The sequence below is a fragment of the Triticum dicoccoides genome, chromosome 7A (genome assembly GCF_002162155.2).
Source record: "Triticum dicoccoides isolate Atlit2015 ecotype Zavitan chromosome 7A, WEW_v2.0, whole genome shotgun sequence".
Taxonomy (NCBI): domain Eukaryota; kingdom Viridiplantae; phylum Streptophyta; class Magnoliopsida; order Poales; family Poaceae; genus Triticum; species Triticum dicoccoides.
Window position 1 is genome coordinate 86,649,634 of NC_041392.1, and position 18,315 is coordinate 86,667,948.

The 18,315-nt window shown below is 44.3% G+C and overlaps 2 pseudogenes; one reads left to right on the forward strand and one right to left on the reverse strand.

The window, feature by feature from the left end:
• Positions 1–420: 420 nt before the first annotated feature.
• Positions 421–13,275, reverse strand: LOC119333167 (annotated as a pseudogene).
• A 451-nt stretch (positions 13,276–13,726) lies between these two features.
• On the forward strand, positions 13,727–14,758 carry LOC119331553 (annotated as a pseudogene).
• The last annotated feature ends 3,557 nt before the right edge of the window (positions 14,759–18,315 follow it).

An 18,315-nucleotide genomic window follows, 5' to 3' on the forward strand; every position in this document is an offset into this window, starting at 1 on the left:
GTATGACAGGCCGATAGATCCAGGGTCCCCAGGTCCAAATTCTTTCCAATCAAGTACGAGTTCAAAACAGAGTTTTTCGGGGCTATCGATTCGTAGTTTTCGAATCTACCGAGTTTCTCCGGATCAGGAGGCTTTACATACAAAGCCGACAACACGGTAACATTACGCTTCTCTTTCTTATTCTTATTCTTATTTATATAATTTGTGCTACTTTCACATGAAGTGAAAGGGACGCTGTTTAGAAGAGCCTTCCTACATTTGCGCCCTGCTAAAAGCTATCGCACCACATGGTGTAGAGACACTCGACAAAAGACGAGCAACAGCCCTTGGCAGCCCCCATGGCTGCTGCCTCTGCGCCATCTTGCACTCGATCCTCCGGCCTTCTGCCTGGATCCAAGGATGACGGAACCTGGGGCGGGTTCAAAATGGCAGGGACTTCAACTGGTGGAGCAGGCAGAGCGGGGGGCGCATCCGCGGGTTGAGCCTGATCCCCCGCTGGATCTGGCAGAACTGGCGGTGCGTCTGTGGGTTGAGCCTGACCCCCTGCAGGATTTGGTAAAACTTTCTCTCCGTCATCTAATAAAACAGTTTCAAAATGAAATCCATGGGTAAACAAAAATCAAAGAAAAAGAAAATGCAATTCGTTGGGGGAACGGGTTACATGATGAATCACCCCCCTATTAAGAAACCAAAGTAATAATAATGATACGAAAATCAAAAGGAGAAGGAAAGGCAATTCTAGGCCGATGGGAAAATGAAAAAAGAATTTCCCGAAAAAAAGGATGGGACCTGGAAATGGAAAACAAACCTACTATAATACGAATCCTCTTCTCGGGGATCATAATGTCAAGTTGCTTTCTTACTCGAAAGTACTAAATAGATAGGCGCTTGGGCCAGGTACAATTGAACAAAAAGAAGCAAACTACCGTTGTTTTAGGAGGTATGGGAGGGCGAAGACCGATCGGTAGAAGTGTCTTTTCGTGGCTATCTGGATTTATTGGATCATTCCTTCCTGTGACGCCTTTTCCCCCATCCATCTCCTACGCTACGCATGGAGTTAGCACAGTCTATGACTCGGTCCTGGGACTCCTTCTTTCTATGTATAGACATAAGGAGGTTCTGCTTTCTATTTATAGCTACTGGATCGTAGTATTTCCTAAGAAAAAAGGATACGCGAAACGTAGTTCCAATACCTCTAATGTGGTCCACTCTAAGAGCAAGCCAAAATTCTAGGTGAATGAAAGGGCAACTGCAGTTCAGCCTTTGATTGACTTCAACACAACTTACCCTTTAGGGTAATAGGATGTCACTACTTGACCTTTAATCATTCAAGTTGGATAAAAAGATAGGAATAGGGATTTTCTTCTTGATCCAATCGGAACTCTTGAATTGAGGGGTGGCCAAAACACCTTGTACCTTTCCCAATACTTGACCTTCGATGCAATTGTTTACCTTTCTAGTTTTGACGATGGAATGAATCTACTTTTGACTTGTCCTCCATATGCAATAGTTTGATTGTCAGGTTTCAAGAATGCTGGAAGAGAAGGGAAACCTCAGAGGCAGAAGGTAGAAAAACGATTTCATCATCTTATGGAAGGCATTTCCGTTTTCGTAGACCATTGGGGCAGAAGGAACACTCACCGTAGGCAATTCGTAACTCTATAGATGCAAACCTTTGAGGTAGGCATTGACCATTTGATACTGTCACTAGTTCGGCATACTATAGAAACCCTTTGGTATAGGTAGACGTGAAGCTACATCAAAAATTGTCATTCTATAGATAGCTTAAGTTTGATACCTTCACAAATCCCCATCGTTGACCGAGATGGATGTAATCTAACCATTGGAATATTTCCTTTCTGAAACCTGCTATCTTTCCACTTCTATCGGCTCACAACTTTTGGATCAATTCTGCGATAAGGCTGGATGGCCAAGGCGCCCTTTCGAGACTAGGACTCTCAGGTGGGTAAGATTCGGAAAACAGAAAAGCTAACCTAAATTCCTGCTTATCCCTAGGCTGCTGCTCTGTACTGCCTTCCCTCAAGTCGGTATCTTCTTCCATCATGAAAGTCGGTAAGCAATCTAGTCGGTAACAGGGAAATCAGGAACTCAAACTAATAGCTTCCTTGGTCTCTGAACAGAGCACTACACTAGATGAGGGAATCGATGGATGTGCACCTTTTAGGGGAAGAATGCCACAACCCTTCCTTCCGATACTTTGGGCCTTACAAGATTCTAGCACGTGTTGGTGCTGTTCCATATTAACACCAGGAGCTACCTTCAACTTCTCAAGTGCACCCTGTATTTTTCACGTCTCTAAGCTTCGACGTGTTGTTCCCCCGCCCACTGTCTCAGGTATCCTCTCGTTTACCATCTGAGACTGACAATCCCTCTGTCCCTATGCAAGTTTTGGTGAGTCATTGGTATAAGTAATAAAGGGAGATCAAGTCCTGGAACAAGGCTTGATTCGCTGGTCCGAGTCGATGGCACTGGACAATACTTGGGAGGACCTCATCGACCTGAAGACTCGTTTTCCTTATGCACCGGCTTGGGGTCAAGCGCTTTCTCAAGGAAGGGGGAATGTTAGCGCTTCTACTTCGAATACTCGTGCCCCGATTACAACACAAGACGACGTCGGCCCACGAGCCAGACCCAAGAAGAATACGAAGTTCAATTTCCTCAACCGCGCACACGGATAAGACGCGAGACAGTTTCTGAGGGATAGAAGTCTTGATCGGGCCAAGCCGGCATAACAGTTAGTAGTTCGCATTACTTTATCTTCCGAAGCGCGCACATTCGAGTTCAGTATGGATGCACTGAGCGCTTAAGACCACTTGCTGGATGATATGGTCAATCATACTCCAGAGTGGGGACAGCATAACAATAACATTCTCTCTTTAGATTCGAGATGTATTGATCGAGACGTGCCGCACTCTAGTGCGGATTTGAGCTCCCCGATAGACGTAGGGCCCGCTCGGTACGCTGTCATTGTTTAGGGGGGTTCTTAATTATAGCATGAAAGTCCGAGTTGGAGGAATGATATTGGGCTTGAGAAGTGAGCAAGGAACCTGACATAACATTCCTATGGTTCCTCTGTCCCGGTCTTGCACTACTCTCATATCCATAGTGGCAAGCGAAAAGTCCAAGTATGGCATTACATAAGCGAAAACAAGTATTGCTCAACTCACCTATCTATAACATAGAAATGTTGCATCCAACCCTGGAACGAGAGGTAAAGAATAGGCTACCATACGAGATGAGACGACTTCATTCTTGGCTTTCATCCCTACGCTTAAGAAAGATAAGGGATTGGATTTCATACCTTTTATTTAGAGCTCCATCGTTCCGACTGGAAAATGTAACCTTCCACCATACGTAAACCAAACCTCTTTGCTTTCTGGCTTTTCCTTCCAATAAACATCAGGGTGCGAATCTGAGTAGTTCCTTGCTCAAGACCACAAAGCAAGAGCGAAGCAGAACCGGTTTTCAATTCATCAAAACTCTTGAAAAGTTCCTTTGCTTTTACAGCGAAAGCACCTGCCAACAAATTGGAACCATAATCCCCTCCATCTGCCTCGCTCTCTATCTGGTAGTATATGCTCTGATCGAGTCCCTATTCTTATTATGATGATTTGGATATTGAATTGCCTTTGACTGATTCATCTTACCATTTTACTATAGTTTTTTTCCAGTAAGTTTAACATGAGCGGAATTGGTGTACTTGACCAGTAGTGAACTCTCAGTTGTGTTCGATAGTCAGTTACGAGTTCCCACATCTTACGCAACCTTACCTTTTCTTACTATGGGCCAAATTGCGAAGGAAAGCAGAATCACTGTTTTTCGCAGAACTCACTTTTGCTACTGGAGAGTACCTTCCACCAGGTCAGAGCCATGGATCCAAAGCCTACTAGTTAGCTTTGAAGGTTTAGGCTTGAGAGAAATCTTGAACAGAACACCACACTCCCTCCTATCAACTTATTCAGATTTGCTTATTTCTTTCTCTTTCGTTTTTGTAGATATAGGCTTTGGCGGATTCTCTCAAGGCTCGAGTGAAGTGACAAGCACATATTACCGGAAGCTAGTGATCCCGCCCGGCCAGCTCAGCATGCTTTAGAGCTCCTTGATTGGTACGAGGTAGTGATAGCAAGAGGCAACTCTCAATTGTTGTAATATAGAGACCTCTTTCAATGATTATAGATCCAAAGGATCGTTATTGATAGGAAACTGCCAGTAGCCCTTGACTTTGACTTGAAGAATTGAATCCGCCTTCTTCTTCTTATTCTTCTGAAAGTCTCCCAGGCGTGGTATCATCAGATCCACAAGGTCAATTTGTATCCATTTGTTTGAAAACCGGAAATGCCAACTACTCACTTCTTGCTGAGGATGAAGGTGCCATGGGTGATAGCGCCAGCCATTCCCTCACTGAAAAGAAAGCGCCAACCCTGCTACTAAAGCTAAGGCCAACCGCAGCCCAGTGAAATGAAATGCGTATGAAAAATAAAATAAATTAATCTTGATGCGATCGATGCAGACACACTTCTTTTCTTACAGGCTACAGTCAGAAACAACAACTTCGCAAATCACCGTAGAGTGCCATACGAAAAAACAAAAGCAACTGTGGGTATAGACCAATTTCCTGCCCCAGAAGAGGCTCAGCCTACCAAACCCTGCTCTTTGCCTGCTTACCGAGCTCTCCTCATACCGAGTATCTAGGCATTTCTTCTCACAGACCGGTTGGGAGAAAGTTGGCATTCTTTAATATGTCACTGGGGACCCGTACTTACTTGATGGAATGGATGGGATGATGTGTTTCAGTTCAGCCAGTAGTGGAGGTTTCCTCGGCCTAGTCGCGTAAGAGCCCCCTTCTTTTTCTAGTTAGTTGAAAGAAAAGCAATGGGGAAGGTTGGCTTACCAGTTAATTGGTCTGTATCATATCTTGCTATGGTGGGACATCCTCTTCAGTTTAGGTATCCGGGCTGGCTGTTAGCTTTAGTCGTTCGACACTCTTCCTTCATTCTCATTCAACAAGGAGAAGTGTCTAATCAAAATCATTGGTTGAGCCTCGCGTATATTATATGATGTCGTCCTGGAATTGAACTAGCGTTTAAGGTCGATCAAGTTCAAACAATTCAGCTCTGCAAGATCAATCAGATATCAAGTAAGAGATAGGCGCTTCCTATTAGTTATAGACTGCTTTTGTGACAAGTGGATCCCTTTAGGTTTAGTTGTTAATTGTACTATTCTCTTCAATAATTAGGTCTTCCATATTCCTATTGGGGTGAGTGGTCTTCACCACTCACTGATTCTGGATTCGTTTCATGGGTATTATTTGATGAGTGATCATCAATCTCTTCCATTGCTCCTATGTGCTGCTATACATACAAGGTACATGAGCCATGGGGCCTAACACACACTATACAGCCCAGCCCAATACTCAACACTCCCCCAGCTAAAGATATCTAACATGCCTATCTTGTTACAAATTGCTAAACCCTCACAAGGACCTACTCGTTTAGTAAAACAATCAGCTACCTGTTCACTATACTTAATGTTACCCCCTTCTTCGACCGAATAATCTCAATCCGAAGGAAGTATCGAAGAGGTCCAAGATCCTTTACCTCAAATGCTTCTCCCAGTCTTGCCTTCAAACATTTGATTTCTTCAACATCGTCTCCAGTAATCACAATATCATCCACATACACCGCCAAAATGGTGATATGGATTCGTCTATGCCGGTACTGTATGATCTCCATTACACTGAGAGTAGCCCATACCACAAACAACTCTCCTGAACCTGTCCACGCCCGTGGCGACTGTTTCAAGCCATACAAAGATTTCTTGAGCCTACACACCTTCCCATCAGTCTGTTTGTTCCAAAACCTGGAGGAATGTCCATATGGATCTCTTCTTGTAAATAACCACCATGAAGAAAAGCATTCTTCACATCTAGCTGATGTAAAGGCCACCCAAAGTAAGTTGACTGCGCATGAGATTAAGGTTCTCACCGTGTCCATCTTCGCCGATGGTGCTTTGGTCTCATCATAGTCTATCTCCCATCTTCCTATAACCTTTTGCAATTAGCCTTGCCTTCTATCTATCCACCTTACCCTCTGGAGTCTGTTTTACGGTGAACACCCATTTGCATCCAACTGCTCTTTTTCCTGCTGGGAGTGGAAGAAGATCCCACGTCTTGTTCTTCTGAAGTGCACCAAGCTCCTCCTTCATTGCGTCTTTCTTTCCACCGGGGATCCAGCTTTGCAGCCTTCCAATCCTTTGGAATAGACACTGATTGTAGAGATGCAATGAATGCTTTGTGTGCGGGTGAGACATAAGAGTCTGAAACTCAATTTGCAATGTCATGCTCATAGCCATATCGGGCCGGAGGCTTTCCAGCATTAGTCCTAGTCTCTCTGCATAGTGCAAGCGGCAATTCCAAAGAAGTATTACCACCTGTCTCATTTTAACCTCCATCTTGCTCTTGTGGCTCCTCCTCGACCACCTCAAGTTGCTCTTGTGGTTCTTCATCCAAGACCACTAGCGGTACAAGAAGAAGGGGTCCCGGCTCGGGGGCGGGGGTATCTTACTTCTTTTCCTCTACGTTCGTGACAAGCTAGTAGGCACTCTTATGTGGGTTGGCTCATTCCCCTGGAAAACGAATATTAAGAAGATAGATACCATTCCGTCGATACTAGATTCATTCTTTCTGCTAAAAAAGAACAAAGCCTCTATTGTGGGAAAAGTCTTTGAAACCCGAAGTTCTAAAATAGAAAATGGAATGAAGAAGGGGTGTGACCTTATGGCCAACTATACTAGCTCCCCTAGAAGGATAATATAGCTCCTAAAGGATGATTGTTTATGGTATATTACCATTATTGGAGAATTTGACCTGGTGCTGACTTGCTGCTGTTCTGAGAAGGGGACCTTGCAAAGCTTGACAAGTTTTTTATATATTTATCGATCCAATCTGTCTACAGATAGGTGCCTACTGTGGCAGCAATTAATTAATCTCCGCCTTAGCATACAAGGACCATGGCTCGCAGCGGGTAGTTATGGTGGTTTTGAGGAGACCCGCTCAAGGTCGCTGGTTCGGAGCTATTCCGAGATCTCAAGGAGCACCAAGCTCAATACGTGCAAGAAGAAAGAAAGGCTTCCACCTACGACTGCAGCTGCTGGTACTTTATCTCTGTCGCTTTCAACTCCCACTCCTTCTCCCTTTGGTTTCTAGAGGAAGTGAGAAAGAATAATATATCTTGTGTAACTAATCTTTCTTATCGAAAGGTTATAGTTCGTAGATCATTTCTATAAGGACTATTTGAGCCATATCCGGTGCTTTGGACCTCTTTTAGCTGCTAGGTATCTACTGGGTTCAATCCCCACTTCCGCTTGAAATTAGTAAGTCAATCCTCTTGCTCGGTTGTGATACGAATACTATTCATACGCAGACCCGGATCCAAGATATGGGGCATAGACAGATAAGAATGGCTTCTGAGTTGCATTCATTGCACTCTGGAATGTGGGGCTCCTTGGCTGATGTGATGGAGCGGTATCAGCAGATACTTGCAAAGATCAAATCAAGCAGAAGAAACAAGGAAGTTAACTCAGCGCCATTGGCCACCTTAACACGAACAACTTGGGACAGAGGTGTAATGCCTGACAGAGAATCAGCAATAGAATGCATTTTGCATGCATTTTTCATCGAGTGAAACTACTTGAATAAACTGGAAGTTTTAAACCAAGTACTCTTGAAATCGCTACCCCCTGGGATGGAAAAAGAGGCTCAGGTTTTAGCCCTCCGTTTTACCCCAGAAGTCGTTGTTCGTCTTTCGATATGAGAGGATGGCAAGTGTCCGCAATGACTTAGCGACTTAGCCAATTGGTTACAGATTCTAGACTGATCAATCAGATCACATCATCTCGAGCAAAGAGCTGAGAGCAGAGAAGCGACATCGCTTCGACACTCCTTCCTCTTTTCATTATGAAACCAATATCAAGCAAGATATGAAGAAGAGGGCGGCTCCCTGGATTGAACACATAAAGTAGTGCCAAGATCTCCTCTATGCGAGAGAGAAGTTCTCAGAAATGATGGAGCTGTTGGTTTCGGTCATTGTACGTTTGGTTGCTAAACCGCACCCTTTATGGCATCTGTAGGAAGAATTCATTCTGGTCCCAAAACTTATAAGAGATCTCGGTAGTGAATATGCAATGCTGAATTCCAATAAGTTGGTACTTCGCACAAGGAAGAAGCTCATGTTAAAGATAGTTTCATCTAGACCGAACCCTACCTTAGCGTCTCATCCCCACCCACCAAGTCTTTATCCGCGGTGAAAGGAGTGGTTTAATTCAATGCAAGGTGCAAACGAGCTTTTCCAAAGATGGAATCCTTTTAGAAATACATGTGCCAGAAGAAAGCAGATTCTTTTTCTATCATAAAATGAATCTGCTTTCTGATGGCCATTTCGGTCCGTTGTGGGACCACGGCTTGCAAAGAAGGTATTTAGCGCAAAGAACTTCTTCCGCTTTTGGGGATTCCACTAATTGATAGAAGGACGTGGATGCGGCAGGATTGGCCCCAATTGAATCACTAGTAGAAGAGATCCACGTGCATAGACTGTTAGGGAGATGCAGATGGAGGGACGTTTGTATTGCTGCTAGAAGGGCTTACGACGAATAGATTGTTGGAATGGCTTTAAGTGAAAGGGAATCCGGCAGCTTATATAGCGCTAGTGAGAGGCCTCCTAGTCTATTTCGATGGACGTCTCCTAATCCTTCTTTTTCTATGGGTTCAGGAATGCCATGCCAATAACAGATAGGGCAGCTAATGGTCAAGCCAGAGGCAGCAGGTCTCATTCCAGACTCCACTCAGAATACCCGGCTCTTTTTCTAGACTCCACTAGGAAGACCTTGCTCTTTCACAGATACGGGGATCAGACATGGCTATCGCTGTGACAACTTCTCCGGATGAAAAGACGCCGCCCAATGGATGGAGTTGGAGGGACACGGAATCCTTCCTAAGATGTGCCTAGAGAGAACAATCCTTTCAGAATCTTGTACGTCTAAGTGATCAACTACTTGTGCCTCCAAAAAGCTAGAAATCAGTAAAAGGAATGATCTACAGATAGAGGGTTCAAACCATATAGCAGCACTCATCCCGCCCTGACCCGAGTCCCCTAGCCTCTCAGCTTCAGCAGTTGTTGTAAGGAGAAGTAGCAGGATTGTTAGTTTATGTGCCGAACAGGCGCAGGGATGAGAAGAGAATTGCATAGAATAGAAGCAGCTAAGGCTCCTTCCTCTTCAGATTCCTACTAAAGGGAGGCAGGTGAGTGAGTCGGCCGCATTGTTCCATCAGTGTGTCAAGGTCCATCAGTTTGTCAAGCAAGTTAGAAGAATAGCTTGTGCTTGTAGTGCAACAGTTGCTGCAAGAGCAAGAGCTACTGGTGATGCTAGCCCCCCTTTATCCATGCATAGCTAGCGTACACTGAATATTCCTTATATATATTAGCCGTAGTGTAGTTTAATAAACTGCTCATAGCTCTTATCATTCCTTTATCCATGCATAGACTGGGAATCTATTAGCTCTTAGCTCTGGCACTTTCTTCTTCTTTATTTGCCGTTGCATTCAATAGCCTATTTGAAGTTAACAAAAGCTTTATTAGCTAGCTCTATGAAATACATATATCTTCTTGTCTATCTAGGCTATCTCTACAGGCTTTTTCAACCTATAAGCAGACCTTTGTATACACCCTTGTAACTAAACTAGCTATTGGTGAAAGCAAGTCCCGCGTCAGCAGTGATTCGAGTTGTTCCTTGAGAGCAGGCTGATGGCATTCCAGGTAAACATAACAATATGAGAGAGAACTCCGTTCGGCTTATAAGTACTCGATTGAACCAATTATGTTTTCATTTCCCAGTAGGTCACCTTGGTCCAGCTGCTGACTTTCTAGAAAGAGACAAGGAAGTCGATTCAACATAAGGGAAGAAAGCATATTTTAGGTTTACTCCTTCCATGTCTAGTAGGAGTGTGTGCTTCTTATTGCCTTTTGAGCAGTAGTTGTATACATTCCTCACTCAGTCTAATTAATTATCTTTCTCCCTACCCAAATACCAAGGGAGGTTTATGAGTCGTATCCTCCTTACGAGATAGCGGAAGTAGCATTAGCGGGAAAAGTAAGCTCCTTTTCAAGCCTTCTCTTTCGTAACCTTTGATTAGTTCCTTAGATGCCCTTAGCAAGAATGATGCAGGAGCAAGAAAGTCTATTTCCTCCGCCTTTCAATAATCTCGCTATTCAAATAGCACAGTATAAAATGCAATCCATAAGTCATGCTGGTCAATCAATGACAATGATAAGCTCTATAAAAAAAGAGTCTATTGCTCTTCGACACGTTTTATATCTACTTCAGTCATGCTTTATTGGAGTTATCTGACGCCAAGGAGGAAGGAATAGAGATTAGGATCCTAGCCTTGTTCTGTTTGAAGTTCCTAAGAGAGGTTACAAAAGAAAGGGATGCTCAAACCAAGGATTTGGAGTCTTATTAGTGCATCAATCTACAGAAAGGTAGGGGGGCATACCTGTGTGAAAATGGAGTGTAAAGCATATTCTAGATATTTCACTTCGAATTTCTTCCTCTTAAAAGAGTCAAGTACGCAGGGTTCCCTAAATTCCCCAGGAATCAAGTGGGACCGGGAGATCGTTGTTCATTCGGTGGTTGGCTCTCCCCCTAATAAGTACCTACCAAGAATTGGGCCAGTTAGTTCAAGCGGTACCGAAAAGAACAGTTGAGTTTTCTAATTCATCTATTATTCTAATTTTTGCATTTCTAGAATAACGTTGCATCCGGGACACACATTTCTGCCCGAGTTCCAACAGCAAACCAAATACATTATCGTGGAAAACGAGTTTCGCCAACACAGAAGAGTTTGTGTGCTTTTTATTTTCACATGAGTTTCACATATGTGATGGTTGGTTGGGAGGGTACGGCAAATGACTCTAGAATCTTTCTGGATACAACCACTGAACCGGAAAATGGCCACTATCGTCACCGAGAAAATACTATCTTGTGGGCTCAGGCTCTAGTTTATGCCTTAAGGTCTTTCTCCTTACCGTGGGGAGCGGTACCACTTGCGTGATTCTAGAGAAGAAGGCGGTGTCCCGACCACAAGGCGGTTAAATTCCACTGGTGCTTGCTAGCCAGTCAAGAACGACTCGAAGACCGTGGGAAGGTCTTCACGCTACACCGAAGACGACGATGGCTCCATACCGGGTGGTAATACACAGGTATAGGATTTCCTGTAATGATGTGAAACTGTATATTTCAGAGAAATAGCTCAGTTCGAGAGGAAGGCGGAAACAGTTCTGGTTTTATTAACCTGATTCCTATTCATTTACCGGTAAAGGAAGGAATTCTTATCTATTTCTCGAGGCAATTATACTCATATCGACAATATGAACTGCATGAGAATTAGCATATAGAAAGAAAGCTTTACAGAATACAGGTCTAGTAGGTATAGAGCCGTAAGCGTGGTGGGGGTGCCGGTGCTTAGGCAGATGCCCCATTGTTCATGATGTTGCAATGAATCTAGTGGATCATCCTCATGGAGGAGGTGAGGGGCGCACGAAAGGAGGTAGACCTTCGGTGTCACCTTGGGGAAAGCTCACCAAAGCAGGATTTCGGGCAGTAGTAGGGGTGGTGAAACTTTAGATGTCAAATGCCACCAATTTTTCTGCTCAAGTTAGAACGTAGTTTTTCGAAGTGAATTGGCCAGTTCCTTTTAAAAGGAGACTGGTTTATTTTTATAAGCGATTGGCTTCACTTTAGATTTGTTATCATAATTTCTCTTTTATTTATGGGTTGTTATTTATTATTTTGATTTTTGATAAACGAAACGAATCCAAGCCCGACAAGTAGAATTCCATTCGGTACCTTTGGGGTTTTCCTTTTCCTTCTAGATGACGACGTCACCGCGTCTCCTTATTGTTATTGCGATGGTGACGAGGAACAAAGGGCCGGGGAGATCATCAAAATTACCTCTAGCCCGGAGCCAGAGGGGGTCGTCGACAAAACGCCAACCCTGGTGGTGGGGCACTTCGAAGGTCTGGAGACCCTCCTTGAGATTCCCCCTTTACCGGAAACGCCACCCGCAGGTCCTTCCTTAGCTCCAGAAGAAAGGGAGCAAGCCCCCTGGCCTAAACCTCGATCCATCCCAGAGTAGCCGCCAGCTGGACGGCGGCGAACGGGGGGCAAACTCCTCAAAACGAAGTTCTACTTTGTCTTTGGAAGAATTGGAAGAATAAGACTCTAAGTTTAAAGTAGGAGTAGAGTGTTTAGAGGCTCGCTTAGAAGGAATAAAGAGAAAAAAGCAACTGCAAGCGTTCGGGGCTTCTCCTTTTGAGACCGCGAAAGCAGAGCTGGTTACGTCCATTGGGGAAAATTCCCAGTTTCGTGTGGGACTGCTTTTGTCTCTGGATGTCAAATGCCCCTTGACGGGCAAACATGAGGCTCTCAAAAAGACGATAGAGGCCATCTTGAAATGCCAAGGGAAGCCCACAGACTCCCTAGCGTCTCTACTCGACCTAAAATGTGATCTCGAGGACCCCGAAAAACTCGAGACCGCTCTCCGTCCATATTTAGGACGGTCAGGGCGATTTTTTAAGAAATAAAAACCTTCTGTCGATTTATCCACACTTCCATGACTTCTAGAGGAAAGCTAACTGCTTGCTGGCTGGGAGCTGTATGAGCGGTAACGTCCACGTACGGCTCCGTGAGAAGGTGGACGGAAATGGCCTTGTTGTACCTCACTCCCGTCTTCAATGGGGTTTGCTCTTTTTTTAGGAGAGTATGCCAATATGATCTTAATGAGGTGCGGGGCTTTGCATCTGACATTCGTTGGGCTTTCCTCTGCGGGAGCCTGCGTCCCGGCCTTTTTGTGCAATAAACCCCTTTGGTCGAAGACTAGTGATAGGTGGTCCCGTGGAGCTTTCGGAGAAGGGTAGCCTAGTGTGTAAGCACATCAATGAACCGCGGCGAACCCTTAGACAACCCTTCTAAGATAAGGGGGGAGATCCTCAGTAGTGGTGACCCTTTGACTCTTCCACTGACTTATATATGTACCGAATGCTCATACGGGAAAGTGAACTCCTGGGTCTGGAACCTGGGGGGGGGTTGCTCCGAGAAAAAATCCTTTCTTTCTCGTCCACTCTAGGGGGTGTGGACACACCTGCGCGGATTATAGGTGACGGTTACAAGAACGGCGGGGAAGTGAAGAGTACCCGACGACATTCAAGGATGAATGTAGACCCATCGGGCGAGGATAATCATTCCGGTCCTGGGAGAGGTGGCGACACCAGTCTGAGCTGAGGGAAGCCAGCCAATTGAGTCACTGAAACGACCGCATGAGGTGCACCCTAAGCCCAGCTTCTCGGAGCTGCTATTGCGAAATACGGCTTCCTTAATATCCAAATTTCAACAAGGGGGTTGGGCTGCTCGCCTTCATAGAAAGGCGACCGGGCCTAGATTAGATGTTCACCTTTTTATAGAATAGAAAGAGAAGGTAAAGGGGGGGGGGGGGCTTGAAATAATGCATGGCTTCCTCCTATTCCGCTTCAACAGAAGCCCTTAAAATCCTGTTGCTATGGCAGCAAGGGTTATCCATTTCATAGGCGAGGGTGGGGGAGAAGCAAGCCGAACCTCTGATCGACCTGGACACGTAAAAAATTCTCGGCCCCGAGAGAAAGACGAGATTCAGTAAGTAATTCAGTGAGTGCTTTCTTTTATAAGAAGAGCGTCGGCTTGGAAGAAGAAAATGAAATACGAACAACCGCGCTGGTTGTAATAGATCGACTTGAATGCGTCTTCTTGCTCCAGCATTCAAGTTCCATTTCAAGGGAGGACGACGTACCATGATACTTTCTGTTTTGTCGAGCCCTGCTTTGGTCTCTGGTTTGATGGTTGTACGTGCTAAAAATCCGGTACATTCCGTTTTGTTTCCCATCCTAGTCTTTTGCGACACTTCTGGTTTACTTATTTTGTTAGGTCTCGACTTCTCCGCTATGATCTCCCCAGTAGTTCATATAGGAGCTATTGCCGTTTCATTCCTATTCGTGGTTATGATGTTCAATATTCAAATAGCGGAGATTCACGAAGAAGTATTGCGCTATTTACCAGTGAGTGGTATTATTGGACTGATCTTTTGGTGGGAGATGTTCTTCATTTTAGATAATGAAACCATTCCATTACTACCAACCCACAGAAATACGACCTCTCTGAGATATACGGTTTATGCCGGAAAGGTATGAAGTTGGACTAATTTGGAAACATTGGGCAATTTGCTTTATACCTACTATTCCGTCTGGTTTTTGGTTTCTAGTCTGATTTTATTAGTAGCTATGATTGGGGCTATAGTACTTACTATGCATAGGACTACAAAGGTGAAAAGACAGGATGTATTCCGACGAAATGCCTTGGATTCTAGGAGGAATATAATGAACAGGACTATTTCTCCTTTTGGCCATAGCCATAGAAGAAGCTTCTCCTCCAAAGCGGAGGGAGGGGAATCTCAGGATTCCTATAACCCTGCTTATATAGATTTTTGAAGACAACATTTAGGGTTTTTCTCGGGTTTGGTACCAAATCTGGATAAACTCCTTTCGGTTCTTAAAACGAAGGAAATTCTCTTTCTGGCTTTCCGCTTCCCGCGGGATGCGAACATGTTTAAATTGCCCCTAAAGAAGATCAAAGATATGATTCAAGAAGCAATGGCTAAAGAGGAGGAAAACAGAGAAAAGCCTCCGGTGGAAGGTTGTGAAGACCGTCGTATGACGGAGGAGGAAAGGACAAAATAGCTTGAAGCATTTTCTTTCCTATGGGATAAAAAACAAGATTTGGAACTATTGAGTGGTGTAGGTATCCATCTTAGCAAATAGAGATACCGAGGCCCACCAACCTACTACTTGTTGGTTTGGTGGGGAAAGAGGAGTGGGTATGAGGGCTTCTTTCACTGTTTCCCTAAGTTCAAAAGTGAATGTGGAAACGCTGTCTATGGTCTGGTTATAGCATCCCCTTTCTCAATTCCTTTCTGGTCAATAAGGATGGTTATAGCCATCTTAGAAGGGAATTCTAAATGTAAGAAGTTGCTGGATGGTTTGCTCCAATGAAGAGGTACACCTAGGTAGGAGGGAGGGAGCTTTCCCACTTTGCAGACGAGTAGTTCTGCCGCTCCGCGTTGGATAGGAAAGGGGTGGAGAAGGTTCATTTATCAGGAATCTACTTGTTGCATAATGCACATGCCACAAACGATAAAGTGGAAGCACACTCAGATGAAGAGGATGGTGAATTGATCAATAATCCCATGTCTTTTTTTGCTGAGAAATCTTGGATCAAGACATACAAGGAAGCATTGGTCAAACATAGGACTACCTAGGCTAGGTCATTCATTGCTTGGTCCGCTATATTCGTTTTGTCTTCTAGTTCTCCACAGGGACTTCCTACTACTCCGCCGAATCTCTCATCTGAGAAAGTAGGTCACCTGGGTCGGGTAAAGCAGCGTAGATAAGGCTGGAGTTTATGAACAAGTTGATGTCTACTAGGGCATTGACTGTACAAGCAGGTAAGTATAGGGCTCGGCTAGGAATTCGTTTATGCTTATATTTATAAGCTTTCTTCTCACTAGGTAGGGCGGGCAGTTGGTCTTATTGCCCTGCATCATATGAGAAGGAGTTCTTCCACGAAACAGAGGTCGTCTATGGTCTTTGTGGCATTGATGGATAGTACTGGTCTGTTGTCAACAAATAGACTGGCTAGGTCACAGTCTGCTAAGTCTACTAGTGGGATATGAATATGCATTAGTAGTAGTTATTGCTGCCGGATTGGTATTAACATTTGGTCAAGTCTAACGTAACATTTTTTAAGTAGAAGGATAGGGCATTAATTACCTGGGGTCGATAGGTACACCTTTATAATAAATTATTAGCACAAAGCTCTCATCTCACTTTTCATAGGTAGGCGAAAACTCTAGAGTGATAGTGTAGTGTATATTGGCTTGGGTATTGTTGTGCCAGGCGCCTAAAAAGTTGCAATAGTGCGAAAGCAAGTCCCGCGTTAGCAGTGATTCGAGTTGTTCCTTGAGAGCCTAGGAAAATGCATCTTCTTCCTAAGAATACTTGCAAAAATCCCAAGTAAAACCATCACTACCGTAGTAGTTGAAATCTCTAACTTAGGTGTGTTTGCCCATTACTTCTACCCATCTACGCGATTCTGAGATCCAGCCATTGGAACTGAGAGATCCCCGCTGTTTGACCTACTCAAGTAGGCTTTCTATTGAATATCCACCCGTGGTAATTGCTTGACTGGTAGAAGCACCAAGCTTTGGTACTATAGTCGTACTCGAGACCCTATTGAGCTGCTTAGTCTTCTCCTTTATTTGGCTGGTGAAGGGACGGTGGACTTGTTGTTTCATTGCTCTCGCGCTCTGATCTTGATATTGATTTCCAACTCGGGTAGAGGAAGTAAGCTGTTCTGTTTGGGCCATCGTTCTCTGTTCTATTGGATTTGACACTTTTTCTGATCTCCCTCTGCCTGTTTTTGAGCTCAATAAAAGAGAAAGTTCCATGCCAGTATGGGCGAAAACCATCAATTTTCACATTCCCCTAATAAATGGGTGTTTTTGAGGTCCTTTTTCCGATCAGTTTCATGCCAGTATGGGGTCAAAGTATACAAAAATCACATTCTCCCCGTAGAATGCTGTTTTTAGAGCTCTCCTTTTTTGGAAACTTTCATTGCGGATAGTACGAAAACCAACAGAAATCCCACTGGCAAGGGTGTTGTGCTGGTTGCCGACTAGGCGATCGACCAGTTTCCGACCTGAAGCGTTGGTCCAGTGAGGTGAGCCACGACCAGAACAGAGCTGTTACAAAGGAAGCCCACTCCCTTATGTTCTGATGGGAAATAGGACTAGGATCTGTAATAGTTGAATCTGCTTTCCTTTGGTTTGCATGGGCACGTGATACATTCCTAGCATGACGTTGGAACAAGCAAGGAACCAGCGTGATCCAGAGGGCAAGCCCATCCCGGGTAACTTTGTATCCTGACCCAAGCCGGAAGATTGTCGAACTTGTAGTCTAGGACATTGGTAGGGATCCGCATGGGCACGCTGAACAATCCGATGGCCACCCACAACATGAAACATCGGCCCCGCTCATAGCGCTTGCCGATCGTCCCTATCTCTACCGGGCCCGTATTCCCCGCCTCGCTGATACTTATTCATTTCTTTGAATCAATAAAGATGGGTATCCGGGGAGATACTGGTTATGCCAGTGTGGACAAGTTCAAATGGAGCAAACCTGCAAGAGCATGGAGCATAGGATTTGAATTAGCCCAATGCGGATGGCAGCGATCGAGCAAATAAACGAGCGAACTCCAAATTGAAATATTTTGCGCTTTCCTAATGTGTTCTAACAGGTGTTACAAGCTTCGATAATCTAGCGTGAACTAACCCGAACTATGGTTTCGCTTCCCTAAACTATGTGGTATAATGACTTTAAGTGAAGCATGTCCCGATGATTCCCCGGATAGGAGAAGGCCAGTTGGGTCATTTGTTTGTATAATTACGAGTCAATTCACTCCTGCGGTTTTTGCCCGAGTCAAAAGACAAGCAAGTCCTTTGAGTACACAGCGAATGAAGTGCCAGAATGTGGGCCTAGGGTGAACAGTGGTGCTTCCATGGCAGTTGGATAGTAGATCAGAGAGGCAGGCCAGTAGAATATGGAGTTGTTTTCGTTCTCTTGTTATTCTTTTCTGGCTATAAGTATTTCTGTTTTGGATTCGTTTGGCCATTAGGTCTGAATTGCCTTCTCTTTCTGTCTTCCATTTGAATTCCGTGATTTATCCTGCTATTTGGAGAGTAGTTGATATGGTCTTTCTTGGGTTTGGCTTTCAAAGTGCAGTTCGAAAAGAGTGAGTTGTTGTCAATGGCTGGAACGGAATATATAAATAAGATGGAAAATATGGCTTTCTTTCCATCTACCTATTTGAAGTAGTAAGCTTATCTTTTAGGTGGGAATAGTTTACAATCGAGTTTGAAAGCATTAATGAAGTGAGCCTATTACATCAAGTTCTTTTTTGACCTTTTCATTTGAAAGTAGCCATAGGCAAGGAAGGCTACCTATTGATACGGAAAGAAAGCCATCTCTGGCTATTCTTTTTTAGGGTGGAAAAGAGTGCTCCATATCCATATATGTGCTTGGAGGGAAGGCCACATCTTTAATTGTATTCTTTTTCGAGGTCATCCTCTTCAGCCTGTGTTAGTAGTGCTAGTTTTTCGTT